Source organism: Papio anubis, chromosome 8 (genome assembly GCF_008728515.1).
Source record: "Papio anubis isolate 15944 chromosome 8, Panubis1.0, whole genome shotgun sequence".
NCBI classification, from domain to species: domain Eukaryota; kingdom Metazoa; phylum Chordata; class Mammalia; order Primates; family Cercopithecidae; genus Papio; species Papio anubis.
In genome coordinates, this window is record NC_044983.1 from 49,580,514 (window position 1) to 49,604,710 (window position 24,197).

At 41.6% G+C, this 24,197-nt stretch overlaps 1 protein-coding gene and 1 non-coding gene across 3 annotated transcripts in view; both read left to right on the top strand.

Annotated features, from left to right (window-relative positions):
• The window catches only part of RGS20 (regulator of G protein signaling 20), a 108,142-nt gene that overhangs the window by 50,977 nt on the left and 32,968 nt on the right, over nt 1-24,197 (top strand). The gene's annotated exons all lie outside the window — the stretch shown is intronic.
• LOC116268697 lies at nt 13,250-13,355 on the top strand. The gene has a single exon (XR_004175870.1). It is a non-coding gene; the product is annotated as a U6 spliceosomal RNA (small nuclear RNA).

Genomic DNA, 24,197 nt, shown 5'->3' on the forward strand with positions numbered 1-24,197 from the left:
CACACTTTTGGTACAGCGTTCTGGGGGAGTATACACCAAGGCCTGGAATGGCTGGGTCACATGGTGTACATGGGGTCAGCTGAAACACATGCTGTGAGTGTTCCTAACTGGTTACACCAATTTACACTCCCATCGGCGGCACGGGAGAGTTCTGGTTGCTCTCTACCCTTCCTCTCTATCCTTCTCAACACTTGGCATTTCCTTCGTTTATTTTAGCTGCTCTTTTGTGTGGGGATGTGCATGCCATTCCCTGTCTATGCATAGTTGTAATATTTGCACTGGCTCATTACACTGACCAATAGATTATGGATACTGCTGTGAAAATGAAGAAAAAGATAAGCTTTTGGCCAGGCATGGTGGCTCACGCCTGTAATCCCAGCACTTTGGGAGGCTGAGGTGGGCAGATCACGAGGTCAGGAGATCGAGCCCATCCTGGCTACCACGGTGAAACCCCATCTCTACTAAAAATACAAAAAAATAGCTGGGCATGGTGGCTGACGCCTGTAGTGTCAGCTACCCAGGAGGCTGAGGCAGGAGAATGGCGTGAACCCAGGAGGCGGAGCTTGCAGTGAGCCGAGATTGCACCACTGCACTCCAGCCTGGGCGACAGAGCGAGACTCCGTCTCAAAAAAAAAAAAGCTTTTAAATGTAAAAACAAAATGATTGGGTTTATTTTATTTCATTTTATTTTTTTTGAGACGGAGTCTCACTCCGTCGCCCAGGCTGGAGTGCAATGGCGCGATCTCAGCTCACAGCAACCTCTGCCTCCCGGGTTCAAGTAATTCTTCTGCCTCAGCTCTCTGAGTAGCTGGGATTACAGGCACTCGCCACCATGCTTGGCTAATTTCTGTATTTTTGGTAGAGAAAGCGTTTCGCCATGTTGGCCAGGCTGGGCTCGAACTTATGATCTCGAGTGATCTGCCCACCTCGGCCTCCCAAAGTGCTGGGATTACAGGTGTGAGCCACCCGCACCCAGCCCAAAATGATTGATTCTTATATTTTTGACAGAGAGATCAGATTGATCAGTTCATACTCTGGCAGTTAATTTTATTTCCTCTAAATAAAAATGGACAGGTTAACTTATTAAGCAGTTGTGTTATCAATATGGTACGTGTGTGTGCTTGTATAGATAGATGTATATGTACATACATAACTATATATTTTGTTGGACACATAATATTTTAGGTGCCTGCTGTATGCTAGACACTGTTCTACAATCATTAAAAAAGCACTGCCCTGTTTCACTATTGATTTTTTAAAAATTCTGAAAATGGTGAACAAACAATGAGGCTTACAACATTTGTTGCAGGATAAGAAATCTCAATTTAGAAAAGTGTTGTCAACTTTGACTAACCTGGAATGCTTGTTACGCAGTCCCGGAATTAATTTTGATCCTAATCTGGCTATATCTGCACCCCAGCCAGCTACCTTCCACAACAGTTAGGTCCCTGACAGGAGATGGCACCCAAGAAGGCACAAACAGCAAACTAGTTTCTGCCCAGGATCTCTGCCAGCTCTGCAGCCTTGGTGATGTCACTTACATAGCTCAGCACTCTCCATGCTTCTTCCCAGCCTGAGCCAAGCAGCATCTGTCCCTTGGGGAGTTGCCTACCCCACCTTCCACAGTGAAAGGTATTTCCCAAGAAAAGCACACTCACCCTAAAGCCAGGTCCCTCCCTACCAAGTCTCAGCACTAGATGCTGCTTCAGAAGGAGGAGCAGAGCAGAAAGACCACAGAGGGAAGAAGGGCATTTGTGGCTCTCTCATAGCTCCTACCAGAATTTTACCTTTTATCCAAGGTGAGAATGGAGGCAGAGTGAGTGGCGGGGAGACTTCCATCATTGTCCAGACCTGAGATGTTAACTAGGGCCATAGCATGTGGAGAAGAACAGGGCAGACGTGAGAGGCATGCTGGGAGGCAGATTGCCTTTGCCTTTGCCAGGAGTTAGAATTGGGAGGAGGTGAGGATGACAAGTTTTCTTGAACAACCGGAGAGATAGTAACACTGCTTACTGAGAGAGAAAAAACAAGAAGGGGTAGCTTCGTCTGGGGAGATAATAACTTCGCTTTTTTTTTCACCAAGTCTCACTCTGTCACCCAGGCTGGAGTGTAGTGGTCTGCTCACGGCAACCACCGCCTTCCAGGTTCAAGCGATTCTCCTGCCTCGCCCTCCCAAGTAGCTGGGATTACAGGTGCCCGCCACCATGCCTGGCAAATTTTTATATTTTTAGTAGAGATGGGATTTCGCCCTGTTGGCCAGGCTGGTCTCGAACTCCTGACCTAATGTGATCCTTCCGCCTCGGCCTCCCAAAGCGCTGGGATTACAGGCGTGAGCCACCGCGCTCGGCCACAAAGATTTCCGACATTAATTTTTCTATGATGTAAGTTGCCTGTTTTTTTCTGTAATTTGCAATAACTACGAAGAAATTCTCATTAGGGAGCCTGTTCCTTGCTGGGAAACAGTAAAAAGCTGGCCATTCTCATGCAAACCGTTAATGATGGCCTGACACATTCCTCAGCCACTTGAAGAGTCCCTAAAGCAGCCCCACAGACAAAAATTTTCCCAAGTGTTTAATGTTTTCAGAGGTGCCCTGGGCTAAGTTATCACTGGGAGTGCATCCCAGCTGCAATTTTCTTGAGAATGCCACTGTTTGCTGGGATAAGCAAAGCTCTTAATAAAGATTTCAATCAGTACTTAGAAAATGCTCCTTCGTTGTTGGCTGACGTTAGGAAAGAACAAATAAAAACATACATAATTTATTAATTTCCTTCAGATCATACTCTCTTCTTTCTAATACTTCCCAAAAGGCCATTGTAAAAGTTGAGTTATATAGGATGTTCATTTACTAATGGCAGAAGAGAAGAGAAAGACACTCTTATTATAGTCTTAAAGCCTTCACTGGCTTAAAACCTCCTGGGGCTTACACATTTGGCAATGGCTATATAAACAAAAGTGTAAAGATTTCCATGATAAGTCACTGAAAAACAGATGGTAAGATGCTTAAGTGGTTTTTTAAAAGATGAGGACATCTGTAAGCATCCATCTGGAAGTAATTATAATTCAAAAGTCTTTTGTTACTATTAAGCTTCCAGTTGACTTCCCCTACTAGAAAACAATGGACCAGCTTTTTCTTAAAATAGTCAGACAATAAAACCCAAATAGTCAGACAATAAAACCAAAAGACAGAAAATTTTGAAAACCCACAGATTTGCCTGGAGGCAAAATGTAGAATTTCCACAAAAATCCACCAGCATCGAAACTGTTAGCTTTCTGTATCAAATGTAGTGGAAAATAGAGCTTTGATTTTATTTTTTGGTCTATTTGTGCTGAAGTCAGTGCAAGTAATTCTAGCTCTTCATTAATATTTCATGAGCCACAGTGAGATGGACTTTTGTCTGGTGATGACTACACTGCAGGATAATAGGCCAGCGTCCTCTCAAACTTAGAATCGCCTCATCTCAGCATCCTACTAAACAGAACATCACTGTTGACCAGCATTCAGCTTACATCTCGCTGCTAATAGTAACAGGGCCTGTTTGTGACTTCAGCAGCATCTGGTGATCCGGTGTTACATGATTCAGAGAAAACCACATTCCCCTGTTGCTATTTTCAGGTAGGCAGCTAAACCCAGGGAGAGTTTAGCATGGATTCGGCAGGTCTGTTTTTCTAACCTCATTGTGTAAATTCTTGAATGAGAATCTAGCGAGCAGCCAAAAAAAGACTTCTGTGAACTCATCCTCCTCGAAGCCAAACATCTTCAGAAACTGTTTCCTTCAGGTTCTGGAAGCCTAGAACCCTTCATGTGAGATTTGTCCCTCTCTCCAACACATTTTATGCGTCCTGTCCCCAGCCAAATGGCTTTTCCATGCTTTTCCTCCTCCCCTTCATTCGACTTCCAGTTCTGTCTGAACTCAGAGGCATGCATGGGGCTGAGAGGGGCCCGGATCACAGGTTCCCCCTCCTCCACCCACAAGTGAGCATCCAACTTTAAGACCAACTATTTAAGACCAAAGGACCCTACAAAAAACTCACTGAGGCCAGGCGCGGTGGTTCATGCCTGTAATCCCAGCACTTTGGGAGGCCGAGGCGGGCGGATCACGAGGTCAGGAGTTCGAGACCATCCTGGCTAATATGGTGAAACCCAGTCTCTACTAAAAATGCAAAAAATTAGCCAAGCATAATGGCATGTGCCTATAGTCCTAACTACTCGGGAGGGTAAAGCAGGAGAATCACTTGAACCCAGGAGGTGGAGGTTGCAGTGAGCCGAGATGGCACCACTGCACTCCAGCCTGGGTGACAACAGCAAGATTCCATCTCAAAAAAAGAAAAAACAACTCACTCAACGCTCTGCTACTTTGCTGTCGAGTGGCCCCTAAATGTGCTGGCAAATGTGGTATCTGTGGAAAATCATCCTGCATCCAAGGCAAGATAGTATTAGAGAAAGATTTCTCAGGCTGGGGAAACCTAGAAGGCAGGACGACCAAGAGGAGGGTAAAATTAGGAGTGAATTGAAACACATTGTGTTAAATACTCAGAAACGTTACAGCAGAGAACAAGGAAATTAGAGTGTCTCTTGAGGCTGCAGTACAGGAGGATATTCCTGGAATATCATCGTGCTTTTCATGCACCTTGGAACCACAGTCAGTGGGAGCTCAGAAAACAGTGCAATTGAAATGAATGAGGCTCATGAGGAAAGGCGCTTTGTTCTAAATGTGGAACAGCAACAAAGCCCCGATCATTTGAACAGGCTCAAAAAAGTACTGGGAGAGATATGTATAGGGCACAACTGAGGGACTAAGATAAAATTATAGTATCCTAGAGCAATGCAAGGGGAAGGCTTACAGCTGAGAGTTAGGAGGGAGACTCCCTTGTTTTTGTCCATCTGCTATAGTTGGTATATTGGGGATTACCAAAGCTGTAAAATCCCCAGACATAGCTCTCTGGCTTCACGTTCCACCCCATTTTAATGTCATTAGTCATTTCTTCAATGAGAAAATAGAAAGAGGGCCAAATGTCCCATCAATTAACTCTGTAGCATATCGTAACAAAAATCTGGGAGGAGCCATGGAACTAAGTAGCCAGGTGGGTTGGTATCGGAGCTGTCTTCACACTGGTCCGATTCTTCCTTGTCTCAGATAACAAAGCACGCAGATTCCTCCTGCTTGTGAACCATGTTTTTTTTGAAGCATTTGATGTTTTCTATGTTTTGATAGCCTTCCTGTATCTATTAAGATTTAAAGAATCTTGGCTGGGCGCGGTGGCTTACGTCTGTAATCCCAGCACTTTGAGAGGCCGAGGCAGGTGGATCACGAGGTCAGGAGTTCGAGACCAGCCTGGCCAACATGGTGAAACCCGTTTCTACTAAAAATATAAAAATTAGCTTGGCATGGTGGTGCGAGCCTGTAATCCCAGCTACTTGGGAGGCTGAGGCAGAAGAATTGCTTGAACCCAGGAGGCTGAGGTTGCAGTGAGTCGAGATTGCCCCATTGCACTCCAGCTCTGGGCGACAGAGTAAGACTCAGTCTCAGAAAAAAAAAAAAAAAAATTTAAAGAATCTTTCCAAAATATTTAAAGAGTAAGAGAGACGCTCTTGGGGGATGGGGAGTGGTGGGGCAGGTAATGATTCTCCTGGGAGGCCAGAGGCCAGGCTAACAGGCTCCTGCATCTCATGGCTTCTTAGGATCCCAGAAGATGAATGGCAAGCTTACGCTTTGCATTTTAGAGGGGTAGGAAATGAGGGGCCAAAAGATTTAACCAGGATACAGGTTAAGTTTAAAGATCATTACTGGCTACCACGTCTAAGGGTAAGGTTTGGGATTCCTGCCTTTGGGTCATTGTGGAGCCATCAAAGGTAGGGGGTACTGTCACCCTGATCCTGAAATACTCACAACGCCAGCCCGGAAAAACATCCATCTAGAAGTACATTCTGTAGGGTAGAGTCTCGGGTTCAATGAAGTTATGAGGCGGGTGGTGAAAGGTCAAAGCTGCCCGACCCATTCATGATGCTTGACAGAGAGCAGTCCGTCTGAAGATGGTTGACACTGAAACTATTGAAAACGGCATATGCATATGGAAAGAAAAGATGGACAATGTTGGGAGATGGGATACTGGGTGATTTTATTTAACTCTTAGAAATTTTCTTTATAGAACCTTGAAAGCAACAAATAAAGGCAGGCACATGCAGACAAGGCAGCTATAGAAAGGAAATCATGAAAGTTAGAAGCAATAGTTGGAATAAAGCAATAGATAAAGGAGATACAGAAAAGTAAAACACTGGACTTGCCGAGCTACTAAAACTTATAAAGACTAATTCTGGGAGCGGTGATTCATGCCTGCAATCCCAGCACTTTGGGTGCCCAAGTTGAGTTGATCACTTGAGGCCCAGGAGGCGGAGGTAGCCGTGATCTGTAATTGCACCACCACACTCCAGCCTGGATGACAGAGTGAGACCCTGTCTCAAGATAAATAAATAAATAAATAAATAAATAAACTATCATATCAACACAGAAAGTTATAAAGCAGCATTCAAAATCATATATACAGTCTCTTGTAATCATGTAAATAATTTTTGTGAACAAAGGGAAGGAAATACAAAATAAAATTTAAAATATTGGCATAATGGATTTACGGCATGTTATTCTTTTAAAAATATACTTGGTAACAGTTGTTGAGCATTTAATAATTCCAGGCACTATGTGAGGATTTTACATGAATTATCATATATATTCCTCCCAGCAACCCCATAAGCCCGGTACTATTATTTTCCTGATTTGACACGGAGAAGTTGGGGTGACCTGCCTGTGGTCATAGAGGTAGTGGTGGTACTGGGTCCATTTGATTCTGAGTACTCTATTATCCATTATACATACATATACACACACATATACTTTTTTTTTGAGACAGGGTCTTGCTCTGTCACCCAGGCTGGAGTGCAGTGGTGTTATCTCAATTCACTGTAGCCTCTGCCTTCCAGGCTCCAGCAATCCTTCAGCCTCGGCCTCCCAAATAGCTGGGACTGCAGGTGTGCGCCACCATATCTGGCTAATTTGTTGTTGTTGTTCAGACAGGGTCTCCCTATATTGCCCAGGCTAGTCTCAAACTCCTAAGCTGAAGTGATCCACCCATGGCCTTGGTCTCCCAAAGTGCTGAGATTACAGCTGTGGGCCACCACACCCAGCCCATTATGCTATTTTTCAAAAGGTTGCTATTATAATAGTGTACAGGTAGATATTTAAATGCATACTTATATTAAAAATTTGGATATTAATGTTCCTATGGCAGAATGATGTCATAGTCATGGCACTTGATATTGGAGGTTTCTTGCTTCTGGTAGAGAAGTAACATTACAGAAAGTAGCAATACAGAGGGAAGGAATTGTGATGTGAATAATGATGAGCCATGTCTGAGAATGGATTAAATGCGTGTGATACACTTGTCTTTGACAACTTTTGACTGATGTGGAAGAACAGAGGTGATGGACACTCAGCAGTTAGAGGAAGGAAAATGTCTGCTGGGTGTGTATTCTCTCTCTTTCCTTCTAGAGTCCTTTGTTTCTAGAGTGTCTGAGACTGGGGAAATGAAGGTGACCAGTAGACAGTTGAAGAGAGAAGGGATAAGTGCCTTCCTGGGCTGGGTTCATACATTTTATTAAATTCCCAGGTATGTTATCAGACAGAAAGGGTCTGATACACTGAGTCATGAGGTGAAACACGGAGGGATACATTATTAGTTCTCTAATCATTCATCACATATGTGTTAAATACCTTTACATAAAACAGAATCAATCAAAGCATTATTAGGAACATGAAGAAAGCCATGTAGCCAGCAAAAGTCCAGATGCCCTGGTACCAGCAAGAGCACAAAGCTGGTATTTGAGGGGCTCTTGCTTCAGGCTATGAGCCAAAAAAGATTACCAAGACCCTCCACCAAAGAAGAGGTACACATAGCGGATAATATATGAAAAGATGCTCAACATTGTCAGTCAAGAGGGAAATGCAAATTAAACTCACTATGAGCTGCCACTTATGCCTATTAAAATCGCCAGGGAAAGAAAAAATCTGACAATTCATCTACTGACAAGGATGTGGAACAATTGAAACTCTCATTCATTGCTGGTGGGAATAGAAAAAAGATACAGCTCCTTTGAAAGACAAGTTGGCATGTTCTTAGAAAGCGAATAAACATGCACTTACTATGTGACCCAGTGAGTATTTACCCAAGAGAAATGAAAACATACACCCGCACAAAAATCTCTGCGCAAATGTTTATAGAAGCTTTATTCATAAGCACCCAAAACAGGAAATAACACAAATGTCCATCAGTAGGTGCCTGGATAAACAGTTATAAGCATATAGTTGAGTACTGCTCAGCAATAAACAAGAATGAACTACTGACACACACAACCAGGTGAATCTCAAAAGCACTACACTAAGTGAAAGAAGCCCAGACTCCAAACAATGGCATGCCACCTGATTTAATTTGTATGATATTTTGGAAAAGGCAAAACTATCAAATCAATCTACAAAGTAATAATATATTTAAAAATGTTAAAATCATACAGGCCACATTTTCTGATCAAAATGTAAAGACACATACAAATTAGTCAGGCTAGTCAAGAAATTAAAAATAAACTTCTAAAAGGCTGTGGATAAAAAATCTGAGCAGCAATTAGATCTGAGGTATTTGGAAATAAAAATAGTGCTATATAGCAAAACTCAGTGGATATGATCAAAGCAGTAATTGGATAAAAATTTATACTTTTAAACCCGCTTATTAAAAACCAGCACTGACTGAATGTAAATGAACTAAAACTTTAGTGTGAGAGGCCAGGAGAAAACAAAGTAATTTTTTAAAAAGTAGATAAAGAATAATGAAAATAAAAGCAGAAATTAATAAAATTTACAGTTAACAGAAAGCAAAATTGATCCATAAAGCCTAAGGCCAATTCTTTGGAAAACAGAACTACAGACTAACCTTTGGCAAATCTGATTCAGATAAGAGGATAGAAAAGCCCAAACCATCAGAAATGAGTTGTGGTGCATAACCGGATCGAGACTTTTTTACACAAAAACCAAATAACAGGTACAAGTTTAATGCCAATGTATTTGAAAATCTTAGGTAAGATAGATACTTTTCTGAAAAAATTTAAATTTAAAATATTGAGTCATATGGTAGTAGAAGATCCTAAACTACATAGAAAAAATCAAAAAGGTGTTATGAGATTTGTCCCTAAGAAAGGCATCAGGCCCTGGCCAGGCACGGTGGCTCATTGCCTGTAATCCCAGCACTTTGGGAGGCTGAGGGGGGCGGATCACGTAAGGTCAGGAGTTCAAGACCAGCCTGGCCAACATAACATGGTGAAACTCCATCTCTACTAAAAATACAAAAAAAAATTAGCTGGGCATGGTGGTGTGTGCCTGTAATCCCAGCTACTCGGGAGACTGAGGCATGAGAATCGCTGGAACCCGGGAGGTGGAAGTTGCAATGAGCCGAGATTGGGCCACTGTACTCCAGCTTGGGTGATGGAGTGAGACTCTGTCTCAAAAAATACATAAAAATAAAAAGATGGAAATTTTCTAGCTTTGTTTTAAAAGGCAGAAAAATAAGAATATTTAAACTGGACAAGGATGGCCAAAAAAAGGAAAATTAATGAAGGGAGATCCTATTCATAATAGGAACATAAATCACAAAACTGTATGCATAGGAATAACCACATAGCAAACACTTATTGAGTGCTATGTGTTGCAAGCACAATTGAAGTGCTTCACTGGTATCGCCTCATTTAATCTTCAGCTCCAGGATACTCAGTATCCCAGTTCTATTGATGAAGGAACCAAGGCTCAAAGAGATGGAATAACTTCCCCAGGCTCATGCAGCTAGTCAACAATGGAGTTGAGATTTAAGCCAATTTCCCCAGTCCTCACAGTGGATACAATTATCTTGAATTTTTTTTTTTTTTGCCAATTTTATAGGTAAAAATATCAAAAAAAGATACCTGGTTTTAATTTGCATTTCTTTGTTTTACATGATTTCCTGCCACATAAATTTTAATATTTATTCTTGAATCACATTTAGCTTCAATTTTCATCTTCAGTATTTTTGAAATCTTTCATTAGTTACATTCTCTCAAATGAATTCATCCCACTGGCTTCCAGCTACTGTTCGTCTGTCTATTCTGATACTTCATTGAGAATACCAATATTTTTCTAAATTTACTTCTGATAAAACTGAACATTTTTTCATAGGTGATTTTATTTGTATGTATGTGTGTGTGTGTGTGTATATATATATATGTAGTGTGCGTGTGTGTGTTTGTATACGTGGTTTCTTCATCTATTATTTTTTCATTTATTAGTGAGTAAAATGTTTAAAAAAAAAAAAAGTATCAACTATTAGGTTACCCTGAAGTATGATTTGTATAGGAAAAGTAGGATAAAAACTTGATTCCTTCCCCTTATTTATCAGTTTTCAAAATTGTTCCCTATCACTGTCTAAATGTAGTCAGTGAGTTTTTTTAGTACCATTATGAATTCATAGTTTTTCACAATTTTATGTGTTTCAATGCACTGCAATTGATATACTTGTTTTTTGAGGTGGAGTCTTGCTCTGTTGCCCAGACTGGAGTGCAGTGGTGCAAACTCAGTTCACTGCAACCTCCACCTCCTGGGTTCAAGTGATTCTCCTGCCTCAGCCTCCCAAGTAGCTGGGACTACAGGCACATGCCACCACACCCAGCTAATTTTTGTATTTTTAGTAGAGACGGGGTTTCACCATGTTGGCCAGACTGGTATCGAACTCCTGACCTCAGGTGATCCACCCGCCTAGGCCTCCCAACGTCTGCTGGGATTATAGGCATGAGCCACTGTGCCCGGCCTCAACAGACCTTTTCTTACCACCTAGTCTGCTAAGCACAGAAGTTCTGCCCTTTGCCTATGCTTCGCTTTGGAGTGAGGGCTGATACTACCTGAGAAAGAATAAGAAAACTCCTTACCATGTTGTTAGATTCTCCATAGATTGTCTCCTTTCCTACATCTGTTTGCATTTATTGAATAAATGATCTTGATATACTCAAACACTGTACAAGCAAATCGTTACTATATAATCAAAGCATTTGGGTTGTGCCTTTGCCATTTCTCAGATACTGAACTGTTGGGACTGTTAGAAGTTGGAGAAAACCTAATTCATACCTGTGTCATCAGTAGATCCACATGTGCTAATGTGGAAAGAGCCTCAAGCTACCTTGTGAGGTAAAGAAAGAGAGGCACAGAACAGTGGTATACCCTGCTTCCTTTTTCTTAAAAATGCCTATGTATAGATATCTGGAAAGGCATACAGAAAAACAAATGATGGCACTTTCCTCTAGGACACAGCTGTCACTATAAACCCTTCAGTGTTGTATGGCTTTTCTTATCATGTGCAGGTGCTATTCTCATATTTTAACATGACTTTAAAAAGTATATATATGTATACATGTATATATATATTTTTTGTTTGTTTTTTTGAGACGGAGTTTTGCTCTTGTCTCCCAGGCTGGAGTGCCGTGGCGCCATCTCAGCTCACTGCCACTTCTGCCTCCAGGGTTCAAGCAGTTCTTCTGCCTCAGCCTCCCAAGTAGCTGGGATTACAGGCACCTGCCACCACGCCTGGCTAATTTTTGTATTTTTAGTAGAGATGGGGTTTCTCCATGTTGGTCAGGCTGGTATCAAACTCCTGACCTCAGATGATCCACCCGCCTCGGGCTCCCAAAGTGCTGGGATTACAGACATAAGCCACCATGCCCGGCCTAAAAGTATTAATAAATTATCACAGCTGAGTTAGTCAACTCAGCTGCAGATTAAAGTGCCCAGTCACCCAATGCACTTGACAGTTCTGGACAGAAGCATTAAAGTGGCTTCACGGGAGCTCCTATTCCTCACTCCACATTAGACATTGCTATGGGTTGAATTGTGTCCCCCCAGAATATATGTTGAAGTTCTAACCGTGATGCCTGTGAATTTCACCTTATTTGGAAACAGGGTCTTTGCATACACCACATCTGGCTAACCAAGTGAAGATGAGGCCAAACTGGATGAAGGTGGGCCTGAAATCCAACGACTGGTGACCTTATAAGGAGGGAGAGCTTCAAAGACCCAGGCAGACATAGAGGGAAGAAGGGCAAGTGGCAAAGAAGGCAGAGATTGGGTTTCTGTTGCCACAGAGGTTGCCAGAAGAGGCGAGGAAGAATCCTCCCCTAGAAACTTCAGAGGCGGGTGTCTGGCCCTGCTGACGGTTTGGTTTTGAACTTTTAGCCTCCAGAACTGTGCAAGAATGAATTTCCGTTATTTTAAGCCATCCGGTTTGTGGTAATTTGTTACAGCAGCTCTAGAAAACTAATCCAGATGTTAAAGTTTATTCTTACATAGAAATTGAGGTTTCTAATAAAAGGTGTGTGGATGTGGCTACTTTGATCACTCACTGGGCTCTGGCATCGTGACTTCTGGCCTTAGCTATATTTCCTTTTTCTTTCTCTTTTTTTCCTTTTCCTTCTTTTTCTTTTCTCTTTTTTCCTCTCTCTCTCTCTTTTTTCTTTTTTTTTTTGGAAACAGGGTCCCGCTCTGTCACCCAGGCTGGAGTACAGTGGCTCCGTCATGGCTCACTGCAGCCTCAAACTCCTGGGCTCAAGTGATCCTCCTGCCTCAGCCTACTGAGTAACTAGTACTATAGGCATGCACCACCACATCTGGCTAATTTTTAAATATTAGTAGAGATGGAGTCTTGCTATGTTGCCTGGGCTGGTCTTGAATTCCTGGCCTCAAGTGATCCTCCCACCTTGGCCTCCCAAGGAGCTGGGATTACAGGCCCTTCTTAGTTCTTTCATGCCAATCCAATTTTAGGTTCTTAGCCTTGGTACTTTGGGTCCACTGTGGATTCCCCTATTCTCTCCTTCTTTCTTTTCCTGTTTTTGATCTTATCCTTTACAGATCTCCCTTCATGTCCTTGCCCCCAGACTGTAATTTGTGACATTTGCTGTCACCTCTTATCCATTCTTGTGCACGAGATAATCTTAGTTTCTTTATGTAGTTCACTAATTTAACAAGCCGGACTGAACTGAGTGTAAACAGGCAGTGAATTTCTTCTCCTATCACCACATTCAAACAGTATCGGTTTTCCCCTCCTCTCCCTTCAACTCTTATCTCGTGCAGATTCTAGAGTTTTTCAGGTCAATGTCCGTATTAGAACAGTCTCATTTTCAGGCGTTAAAAAAATTCAGTGCTCACTTCGGCAGCACATACACTAAAACTGCAACAATACAGAGAAATTAGCATGACCCCTGCGCAAGGATGATGTGCAAATTCATGAAGCATTCCATAAAAAGAAAAAAAAAGCAACAAATTGTTTTTTAACGTTTAGTCCCGGCCAGGCGCGGTGGCTCATGCCTGTAATTCCAGCACTTTGGGAGGGATCACCTGAGGTCAGGAATTTGAAATTAGCCTGGCCAACATGGTGAAACTCTGTCTCTACTAAAAATACAAATATTAGCTGGGTGTGGTGATGCACACCTGTAATCCCAGCTACTTGGGAGGCTGAGGCAGGAGAATCACTTGAACCTGGGAGGCGGAGGTTGTAGTGAGCTGAGATCACGCCACTGCATGTCCAGCCTGGGCAATGGAGCGTGACTCTGTCTCAAAAACAAAACAAAAAAAAGGTCAGTCCCCTTGAAATCAAACTTTAGTGCCCTCCATTTCAGTTTCCCCTCACCCGGCTTTGGCTTCTCCAGAGGTCGGGAAGACCAACCGTGGCAGGGGAGAGGAGGAGAACCCTTCCGGTTCCTCTCTGCTTTCTGTCATTTCCTAGCTCCGCTGCCATGGATGCAGCACTGCTAAAGACAGAGGTGGTGTTGGTCAGTGGGAATTCAGAGCAGTCTTCCCCCTACAGGCATCTCCCCACTCCTGCCTGACCTCTTCAGCTTTGGTACCAGTCATACAGCCCTAGGGTCCTCCTCCCCAGTGCAACAGTTTTGCACAGGATCCTTCAAGAAGATTCAAGCTTGGCCCGCTTCCATGTCTCCCATGGAAAAACTCACCCATCCACGCCACTGGTTGCTTCCCTTTTTCCTAGACCTGGCTGTTCCAACCGGCCCTTCCCATTCAGTCTCAGGCAGTCCGGAGGGAAGCTGCAGTCTCTGTACCTCTCAGACTCTGCCAGGTTCTCCCCAGGAGTCTTCTGCATCATCTGAGGACCAGGACAGGGCTGGTGCCTGAGTTTCTTTCTTTTTTAAAAATGTGTTTGGAATTGGAGTCTCGCTATGCTGTCCAGGCTGGTCTCGAACTCCTGGCCTCAATCAAGCCTCTCAAGTAGGTGTGGTTATAGGCATGAACCCCCTCCACCTGACATTTTTACTGATATATTTTACCGTATTTTATCGAATTCTGGATTCACTATTGTTTCTTGTGTTCTATACTTACCCTTGGGGTCTACTTTTCTCGGTAAAATATACTTGAATAATTTTCTTTCCAAGAGTCTATGAGCAAATACTCATCTGAGGACTGTGGTTCAAGTCGTCTCTTCTGGCATGCTCCCCCAGGATCTCTTCTGTCTCCAATAGATGGTGGGAGAGAAAGGAGCAGACATGCTACTGGGCACTCTCTACTACAAATTTCCTTCTGTGAAATCTCTTTATCTCTAAAGTATTCTCAAGGTTATCAGTATGTGATTTCCATTAATTCTCCTACTAAGTTTTACACAGAAGTGTCAGAAGCTCTCTTTTTTTTTTTTTTTTTTTTTTTTTTTTTGAGACAGAGTCTCGCTCTGTCGCCCAGGCTGGAGTGCAGTGGCGCGATCTCGGCTCACTGCAAGCTCCGCCTCCCGGGTTCACGCCATTCTCCTGCCTCAGCCTCCTGAGTAGCTGGGACTACAGGCGCCCGCCACCGCGCCCGGCTAATTTTTTGTATTTTTAGTAGAGACGGGGTTTCACCGTGGTCTCGATCTCCTGACCTTGTGATCCGCCCGCCTCGGCCTCCCAAAGTGCTGGGATTACAGGCGTGAGCCACCGCGCCCGGCCAGAAGCTCTCTTTAGAATATGTGGGCACACATCACTCACGGTCCTTGCCTTTGGAGACTCAGAGACTTTGGAAACCCTGATATGACAGGAAACATTCCATTTAGTGTCCTGTTATAGTAACCCTTCCTGGCTACATAATGTTCATCTAACTTTTCTAATCACTTTCAAAAGATTCCTGCATTCAGTCAAGTACTTAAGTACACAAGTACTCAAGCTCCTTTTTTTTTTTCTGGGGTCTCACTCTGTTGCCCAGGCTAACTGTGGTGGTATGACCACAGCTCACTGCCGTCTCTACTTCCTGAGCTCAAGTGATCCTCCCATCTCAACCTCCTAAAGAGCTGGGAATACAGGCATGTACCACAAAGTCCAGCTAATTTTTTATTTTTCATAGAGACAAGGTTTCACCATGTTGCCCAGGATGGTCTCAAACTCCTGACCTCAAGTGATCCGTCTGCCTCAGCCTCCCAAAGTGCTGGGATTACAGGCATGAGCCACTGTACCCAGCCTAAGACCCATTTTTGCAGACAGTACTTTATTAAATTTACTGACATATTTTATCGAATTCTAGATTTACTATTGTTTCTTGTATTCCATACTTCCCCTGGGGATCTACTTTTCTTGGTAAAATATGCGTTAATTTTTTTGCAACGGTCTGTGAGGGATAAGCTGAGTCTTATCTCAGAGGAAGATATTATCTGTTTTCTTCTGGGATCTGTTGTTGCTGAAGAGAAGTGTAGTTGTTGGCCTAATTATCATTCTTTTGTAGGAAACTTTTTTCTCTGGTAGCTTCTTAAATTATCTGTCAATTCCTGATGTTTTAAAGTTTACCATGGTGTTTCTAGTAGTGGATTTTTTTTTTTTTTTTTTTTTTTGAGACTGAGTCTGGCTCTGTCGCCCAGGCTGGAGTGCAGTGGCCGGATCTCAGCTCACTGCAAGCTCCGCCTCCCGGGTTTACGCCATTCTCCTGCCTCAGCCTCCGGAGTAGCTGGGACCACAGGCGCCCGCCACCTCGCCCGGCTAGTTTTTTGTATTTTTTAGTAGAGACGGGGTTTCACCGTGTTAGCCAGGATGGTCTCGATCTCCTGACCTTGTGATCCGCCCGTCTCAGCCTCCCAAAGTGCTGGGATTACAGGCTTGAGCCACCGCGCCTGGCACTCTAGTAGTGGATTTTTGTTTATTTGTCCTGCTTTGTAAAGAGAGAGACTTTCTCAGAGTCTAGTCAATTAATGTTGCTATAACAGAATTCCACTGACTGAGTGGCTCAAATGACCAAATTTGTTTCTCACAGTTCTGGAGGCTGGGAAGTCCAAGATCAAGGCACTGGCAGATAGGTGTCTGGTGAGGGCTGCTTCCTGGTTGCCAGAAACCAGAAACTGTCTTCTCACCACACCCTCACAGGGTGGATAAAGAGGGAAAGAGCTCTGTGAAGCCTCTTTTATAAGGACATGAATCCCTTTCATAAAGGCCCCATTCTCATGACCTAATCACTCCCTAGGACCCCACTTCCAAATATCATCACCTTGGGGCTTCAATTAATGAATTTTGTGGTAGACATAAACATTCAGTCTATAGCAGTGAGGATTTGTGTTTTTTTCAATTCCAGAAATTCTCAGAACACCTACTTTCTTTTTGTTTGATTGTGGTTTTTTTTGTTTTTCTTTTTGTTTTTTGAGATGGAATTTCACTCTTATTGCCCAGGCTGGAGTGCAGTGGTGCGATCTCAGCTCATTGTAACCTCTGCCTCCCGGGTTCAAGTGATTCTCCTGCCTCAGCTTCCTGAATAGCTGGGATTACAGGCACACGCCACCACACCCAGGTAATTTTTTGTATTTTTAGTAGAGACAGGGTTTCACCATGTTGGCCAGGCTGGTCTGGAACTCCTGACCTCAGGTGATCCGCCTGCCTCAGCCTCCCAAAGTGCAGGGATTACAAGCATGAGTCACCATGCCCAGTCTCCTACTTTCTTTTTAACTGTTATTTTCCCATCATTATCTCCATTTTCCTTATATTAAACTCCTGTTAAATGTACATTGAAACTGGTAACTCTACAATCCCTTACTCTTTTGCCTTTAAACAGCATTAAGATAAAATTTACATACCATAAAGTTTACTCATTTAAAGAGCACAGGCAAGGCACAGTGGTTCATACCCGTTGTCCCAGCACTTTGGGAGCCAAGGCAGGAGGATCACTTGAGCCCAGGAGTTGGAGACTGCAGTGAGCTATGATCACACCACTGCACTCCAGTCTGGGTGACAGAGGCTGACTCTGTCTCAGTCAGTCACAATCAGTAGTTTTTAGTATACTTACAGAGTTGTGCAGCCATCATCATAATCTAATTTTAGGACATCTTCATCAAAAGAAACCTTGTACCCTTTAGTAGTCATTAGCAACAATCACCGCTATCTAATTCCTGAATATTTTCTTTTTTTTTTTTTTTTGAGATGGAATCTCGCTCTATCGCCCAGGCTGGAGTGCAGTAGCGTAATTTTGGCTCACTGCAACCTCTGCCTTCTGGGTTCAAGCAGTTCTCCTGCCTCAGCCTCCTGAGTAGTTGGGATTACACGTGTGCACCACCACACCCAGTTAATTTTTGTATTTTTAGTAAAGACAGGGTTTCACCATGTTGGTCGGGCTGGTCTCAAACTCCTGACCTCGTGATCCACCCGCCTCGGCCTCCCAAAGTGCTGGGATTACAGGCATGAGCCACCGTGCCCAGCCTCCTGAATATTTTCATAATTCTGAAAAGAAATCCCATACCCACTAGCAGTCATTCCTCATTCTCCTTACCGCATCCCCTGGCAACCACTAATTTACTTCCAGTCTCTATGGATTTGTCTAGTCTGAAAATTTCTTATAAATGGAATCATACATTATGTAGCCTTTTGTGTCTGCCTTCATTCACTTAACATATTTTTTCCTTTTTTTTTTTTTTTTTGTGAGACGGAGCTTTGCTGTTGTTGTCCAGGCTGAAGTACAATGGCACAATCTCAGCTTGCTACAACCTCCACCTCCCGGGTTCAAGCAATTCTCTTGCCTCGACCTCCTGAGTAGCTGGGCCTACAGGTGCCCACCACCACACCCAGCTAATTTTTTGTATTTTTAGTGGAGATGGGGTTTCACTGTGCTGGTCAGGCTGGTCTCAAACTCCTGACCTTAAATGATCCACCTGCCTCAGCTTCCCAAAGTGCTGGGATTACAGGCATGAGCCACCGTGCCCAGCCTTCACTTAACATATTTTCAAGGCTCATCCATGTTGTAGCAGGATCCAGTACTTCATTCCTTTTTATAGCTGAATAAATATTGCCTTGTACGGACATACCATGTTTTGTTCATTCATCAGTTGATAGATATTTGTGTTTTTCCACTTTTTGACCATTATGTATAATGTTTACAACAATAAACAAACAGCATTTGTTTACAAGTTTTTGTGTGGACATGTGTTTTCAGTTTTCTGGGCATATATAGGAGTAGAATTGCTGGGTCATTTGGAAGCTTCATGTTTAACATTTTGAGGACCTGTCAAACTGTTTTCCAAAGTGGCTAGCCCATTTTACATTCTCACATGTAGCATATGAGGATTCTAATTTCTTCACATCCCAACACTAATTGTCTACTTTTATTCTACCTATCCTAGTAGGAATAAAATAGTATTTCATTGTGGTAGAGACTTTATTTCCCTAATGACTGATGATGTTAATCGTCTTTTCATGTGTATATTGGCCATTTGAAATATCTAGTCAAATCCTTTCTCCATTTTTAAATTGGGCTTTCTCTCCTTTTTCTTAAGTTGTAAGAGTTCTTTATATATCCTGGATACAAGTCTCTTACCTGATATGTGACTTCCAAATATTTTTTCCCAGTCTGTATCTGTGGATTGTCTTTTCTTTGTTTGTTTTTGTTTTTGTTTTTGTTTTTTTTTTGAGACAGAATCTCACTCTGTCACCCAGGCTGGAGCGCAATGGCGCAATCTCGGCTCACTGCAACCTCCGCCTCCTAGGTTCAAGAGATTCTCCTGCCTCAGCCTCCTGAGTAGCTGGGATTTCAGGCACGCGCCACCACGACTGGCTTATTTTTGTATTTTTTTTAGTAGAGCCAGGGTTTCACCATGTTGGTCATGCTGGTCTGGTGTCATTTGAAGCATAACTTTTTTTTTTGAGACAGAGTCTTGCCCTGTTGCCCAGGCTGCAATGCAGTGGTGCGCTCTTGGCTCACTGCAACCTTTGCCTCCTGGGTTCAAACAATTCTAGTGCCTCAGCCTCCCAAGTAGCTGGGATTACAGGTGCATACCATCAAGCCTGGCTAATTTTTGTATTTTTAGCAGAGACGAGGTTTTATCATGTTTAGTAGTCTTGAATTCCTGGCCTCAAGTGATCTACTCGCCTAGGCCTCCCAAAGTGCTGGAATTACAGGCATGAGCCACTGCACTCAGCCATAAAAAATTTTAATTTTTATTAAGTCCCACTTATCAGTCTTCTCTGTTTTACTTGTGCTTTTGGTGTCATGTGTGAGAAATCATTGCTTAACTGCAGGTCATGAAGATTTACTGTTGTGTTTTCTTCTAAGCATTTTATAGTTTTAGCTCTTAGATTTGGATCCGCTTGAGTTAGTCTGTGTGTATGGTGTAAGGTAAGGGTCTTACTTTATCCTTTTGCATGTGGATATTCACTACTGTCAGCACCATTTGTTGAAAAGACCGTTCTTTCCCATTTCGAATTGGCTTGGCCTTTTTGTCCAAATAGCTCTCCCGAGCTACTCAGGAGACTGAGGCAGGAGGATCACCTGAGCCCAGGTGTTATGTTGTCCAGCCTGGGCAACATAGCAAGACCCTATCTCTAAAAACAAAACGAAACAAAACAGGCACCTGGGATTTTGATAGGGATTGCATTGAATCTGTACATTAACTTGAGAAATGTTGCCATCCTAACAGCATTAAGTCTTTTATAAATATGGGATGTTTTTCCACTTATTTAGTTTTTTTTTTTTTTTTTTTGAGACAGGGTCTTACTCCCATTGCCCAGGCTAGAGCACAGTGGTGTGATCTTGGCTCACTGCAGCCTCAACTTCTGGGCTATGTGATCCTCCCACTTCAGCTTCCTGAGTAGCTGGGACTACAGGCACACACCACCATGCCTGGCTAATTTTTTGTATTTTCAGTAGAGAAGGTGTTTCACCGTGTTGCCTGGGCTGATCTTAAACTCCTGGGCTCAAGTGATCTATCTACCTCAGCCTCCCAAAGTGCTGGGATTATAGACGTGAGCCATCATGCCCAGCCCTATTTAGATATTCTTTACTTTCAGCAATTGTTTTGTGGTTTGCAGTGTATAAATCTTATAATTCTTTTATTAAATCTATTCCTAATTATTTTATCTCTTGATACTATTATTGGAATTATTTCCTTAATGTCACTTCCAGAATGTTCACTGCTAGTGTACAGAAATACAATTGATTTTTGTTTGTTAATATTGTATCCTGCAACTTTGCCGAACTCATTTATTAGTTCTGATAATTTTTTTGTTTGTTTTTAGTGGAATATTTAGGATGTTTTAATAAGCAAGATCATGTCATTTGCAAATAGAGATATAGAGATAGTTTTACTTCCTTTTCAATTTGAATGCCTTTTATTTATTTTTCTTGCCTTATTGCCCAGGCTGGAGCTTCCAACATATTACAAATAGAAGTGGTAAAAGTAGATTTTTTTTCTTATTTCTGATCTTAGAGAGAAAGCCATCAGTCTTTCAGTGTTTAATAAGATCTTAGATATAGGTGTGTTATAGGTGCCTTTGGTCAGGTTTAGGAAGCTTCCTTATATGCCTATTTTGTTGAATATTACTTATTGTGAAATGCATTAGATTTTGTCAAATAATTTTTTTTTGAGACGGGGCTGTCTCACTCTGTTGCTCAGACTGGAGTGCAGTGGTACAATCTCAGCTCACTGCAACCTCCTGCTCCTGGGCTCAAGCGATTCTCCTGCCTCAGCCTCCTGAGTAGCTGGGATTACAGGCACGTGCCATCACGCCTGGCTAATTTTTGTATTTTTTAGTAGAGATAGGGTTTCGCCATGTTGGCCAGGCTGGTCTTGAACTCCTGACCTCAGGTGATCCACCCACCTCGGCCTCCCAAAGTGCTGGGGTAGCAGGTGTGAGCCACTGTGCCTGACCAAATAATTTTTCTCAGTCGATTGTGATTTTTGTCCCTTACTTTATTGATATGGCTATTACATTTATTTTTTATGTTAAACTAACCTTGCATTCTTACATTAAATTCTACTTAGTCATGGCATATAATCCTTTTTTTACATGTTGCTAGATTCAGTTTGCTAGTATTTTAAGATTTTTGCAACTGTATTCATAAAAGATGATTACAGTGTCTTTATTTGCTTTTGGTATCAGAGTAATACTGGTCTCAGAGAATAAGTTGGGAAGTATTCACTCCCCTTCCATTTTTTGGAACAGTTTTTGAAGAACTGGTAGTCCTTCTTTGCTAAATGTTTGGTAGGATTCACCAGTGAAGCCAACTTGATCTGAGCTTTTCTTTCCTTTTTTTTTTTTTTTTTTTTTTTTTTAAAATACACCAGCCTGAACAGATCTGGGCTTTCCTTTGTGGGATTTTAAAAAATCACTAACTCAGTCTGTTTACTTGTTAAAGTTCCTTCTTTAGTTAATTTTGTTAATTTATGACTTTCCAAGATTTTTTCCATTTCATCTAAGTTTTCTAATTAGTTGCCATACAGTTGTTCCATTATCATTCTTTTTGTTTCTGTAAGATCAGTAGTAATTTCCCATCTTTCATTCCTTATTTTGGTAATTTAAGTCTTCATTTTTCTTGGTCAACTAGCTAAGGTTTGTCAATTTTGTTGATCTTTTCAAATAACTAACTTTTGGTTTCATGAATTTTCTCTGTTGTATTTTTCTATTTCTGTTTTCTATTCCATTGTGTTTGGAAAACATACTTTGTATTATAATAATGATTTTAGATCTATTGAGGCTGTTTTATGACCTATTATATGGTCTATTCTGGAGAATTTTCATGTGCATTTGAGAAGAATACGTATTTCACTGATGCAGGTGGAGTGCTCTATAGATGTCTGTTAGGTGTAGTTAGTTTATAGTGTCCTGATGTCCTCTATTCATATCCTTGTTGATCTTCTGTCTAATTGTTCTGTCCATTATTGAAAGCAAAGTATTGAACTTTATTACTGTTATCATTGAATTGTTGGTTTTTCCCTTCAATTCTGTCAGTTTTTGCTATATGTATTTTTGTGGTTCTGTTATTGGGTGTATATATATTTATAATTGTTATATCTTCCTGAGACATTAGCTTTTTTATCATTATAAAATGTCCCTATTAATCTCTAGTAACATTTTGTGTAATAGTATTTTATTTGCTATTATTAGAGCCACTCCAGCTCTCTTATGGTTGCTGTCGCCAGATATATATTTTTCCATCCTTTTACTTTCTATCTATTTGCATTTTTGAATCTAAAGTGTGTCTCTTGTAGACTGCATATAGTTGGATTATGTTTGTATTCATGGTATTCTGGCAATCTCTGTCTTTTGACTGGATTGTTTAATCCGCTCACTTTTCACCTTGTCATTGTCATTGATCCATTTAGATTCACCTTTGTGTTTTTCTTTTTGCTTTCTATATATTTCATGACTACTCTGTTCCTCTTTTCCTCCCTTATTAACTTCCTTTGTTTCATGTTGATATTTTCTAGTGTACTATTTTACTTCTTTAGTAATTTTTTCACTATATGTATATATTTTTTAATTTTTATTTTTTTTTCTTTCTTTGAGACAGAGTGTCACTTTGTCACACAGGCTGGAGTGCAGCGGTACAATCATAGCTCACTGCAGCCTCAAACTCCTAGGCTCAACAGTCCTCCTGCCTCAGCCTCCCAAGTAGCTAGGACTACATGTGTGTACCCTCATGCCAGATAATTTTTTAAATTTTTTGTAGAGATAGGGTTTCACTATGTTGTCCAGGCTGTTCTGAACTGCTGGTCTCAAGTGATCCTCCTTCCTTGACCTCCCAAAGTGCTGGGATTTCAGGCATGAGAAAATGTGTCTGGCCCTGAGGTAATTTCTTAATGTCCTCTATAATGCTTACAATACCTTTCTTAATGTATCAAAATCAACTTTAGATGTATACTACCTTAATTCTAGTAAGATATAGAAACTTTGCTCTTATATATAGCTCCATTCTCTCCCTACTGTTTTGTGGTTACTACTGCTATACATATTAAGGTGTATATATATTACAAATCCAATAATATATTGTTATAATTACTGCTTTATATAATCCTCCCAAAGTGCTGGGATTACAGATGTGAGCCACCACACCTGGCCAATCCTATGTCTTTTAAAGAAGCTAAGAAAAGAAATAAGAGCAGAAATACATGTATAGAGTTTCTTCTTTAAAAAAGTACTAGGCCTGGCCCGGTGGCTCACATTTGTTATCCTAGCACTTTGGGAGGCCGAGGAAGGCAGATTGCTTGAACTCAGGGGTTTGAGACCAGCCTGGGCAACACACTGAGACCCCGTCTTTACAAAAAATGTAAAAATTAGCCTGGCAGTCCCAGCGCGGGAGCTGAGGTAGGAGGATCACTTGAGCCCGGGAGGCAGAGGTTGCAGTGAGCCAAAATCACACCACTGCCAGCCTGGGCAACAGAGCAAGGCTCTGTCTTTAAAAAAAAAAAAAAAAATTCCAGAAACTTTAAATTATTGTTTTTAAGTAACTCACTAGTTATATGATTATATTTTGCTGGAGAGAGGGTCTACATCCCTCATGTAGCCATTCTGGAACCACCCTGCAGATGATGCGCCTCGTCTTTTTATCTCTTAGTCTTTCTGAACAAGATTCTGAATTAATCCTTCAGTACTAATTTCTAATATCCTTGAAACTTTCTACTTGATTCTTTTTCCTGACTACCTGTTCTTATTTTATTTCTATTTGTTTTAGTTTCCTACTTTTTGACATTTTAAATGTAAATGATTTCTTCATTATTATTTGAGCATCTCAACTTTATTTTTCATTTTCTTCTATAACATTCAATTTATATTCCAGTGGGTGATTTTAATGACTGTCTTTCTTCATATGTTTTGGGATTTTAGTTTGCAAGTCCTTTTTCTTTCTTTTTTCTTTTTTCTTTTTTT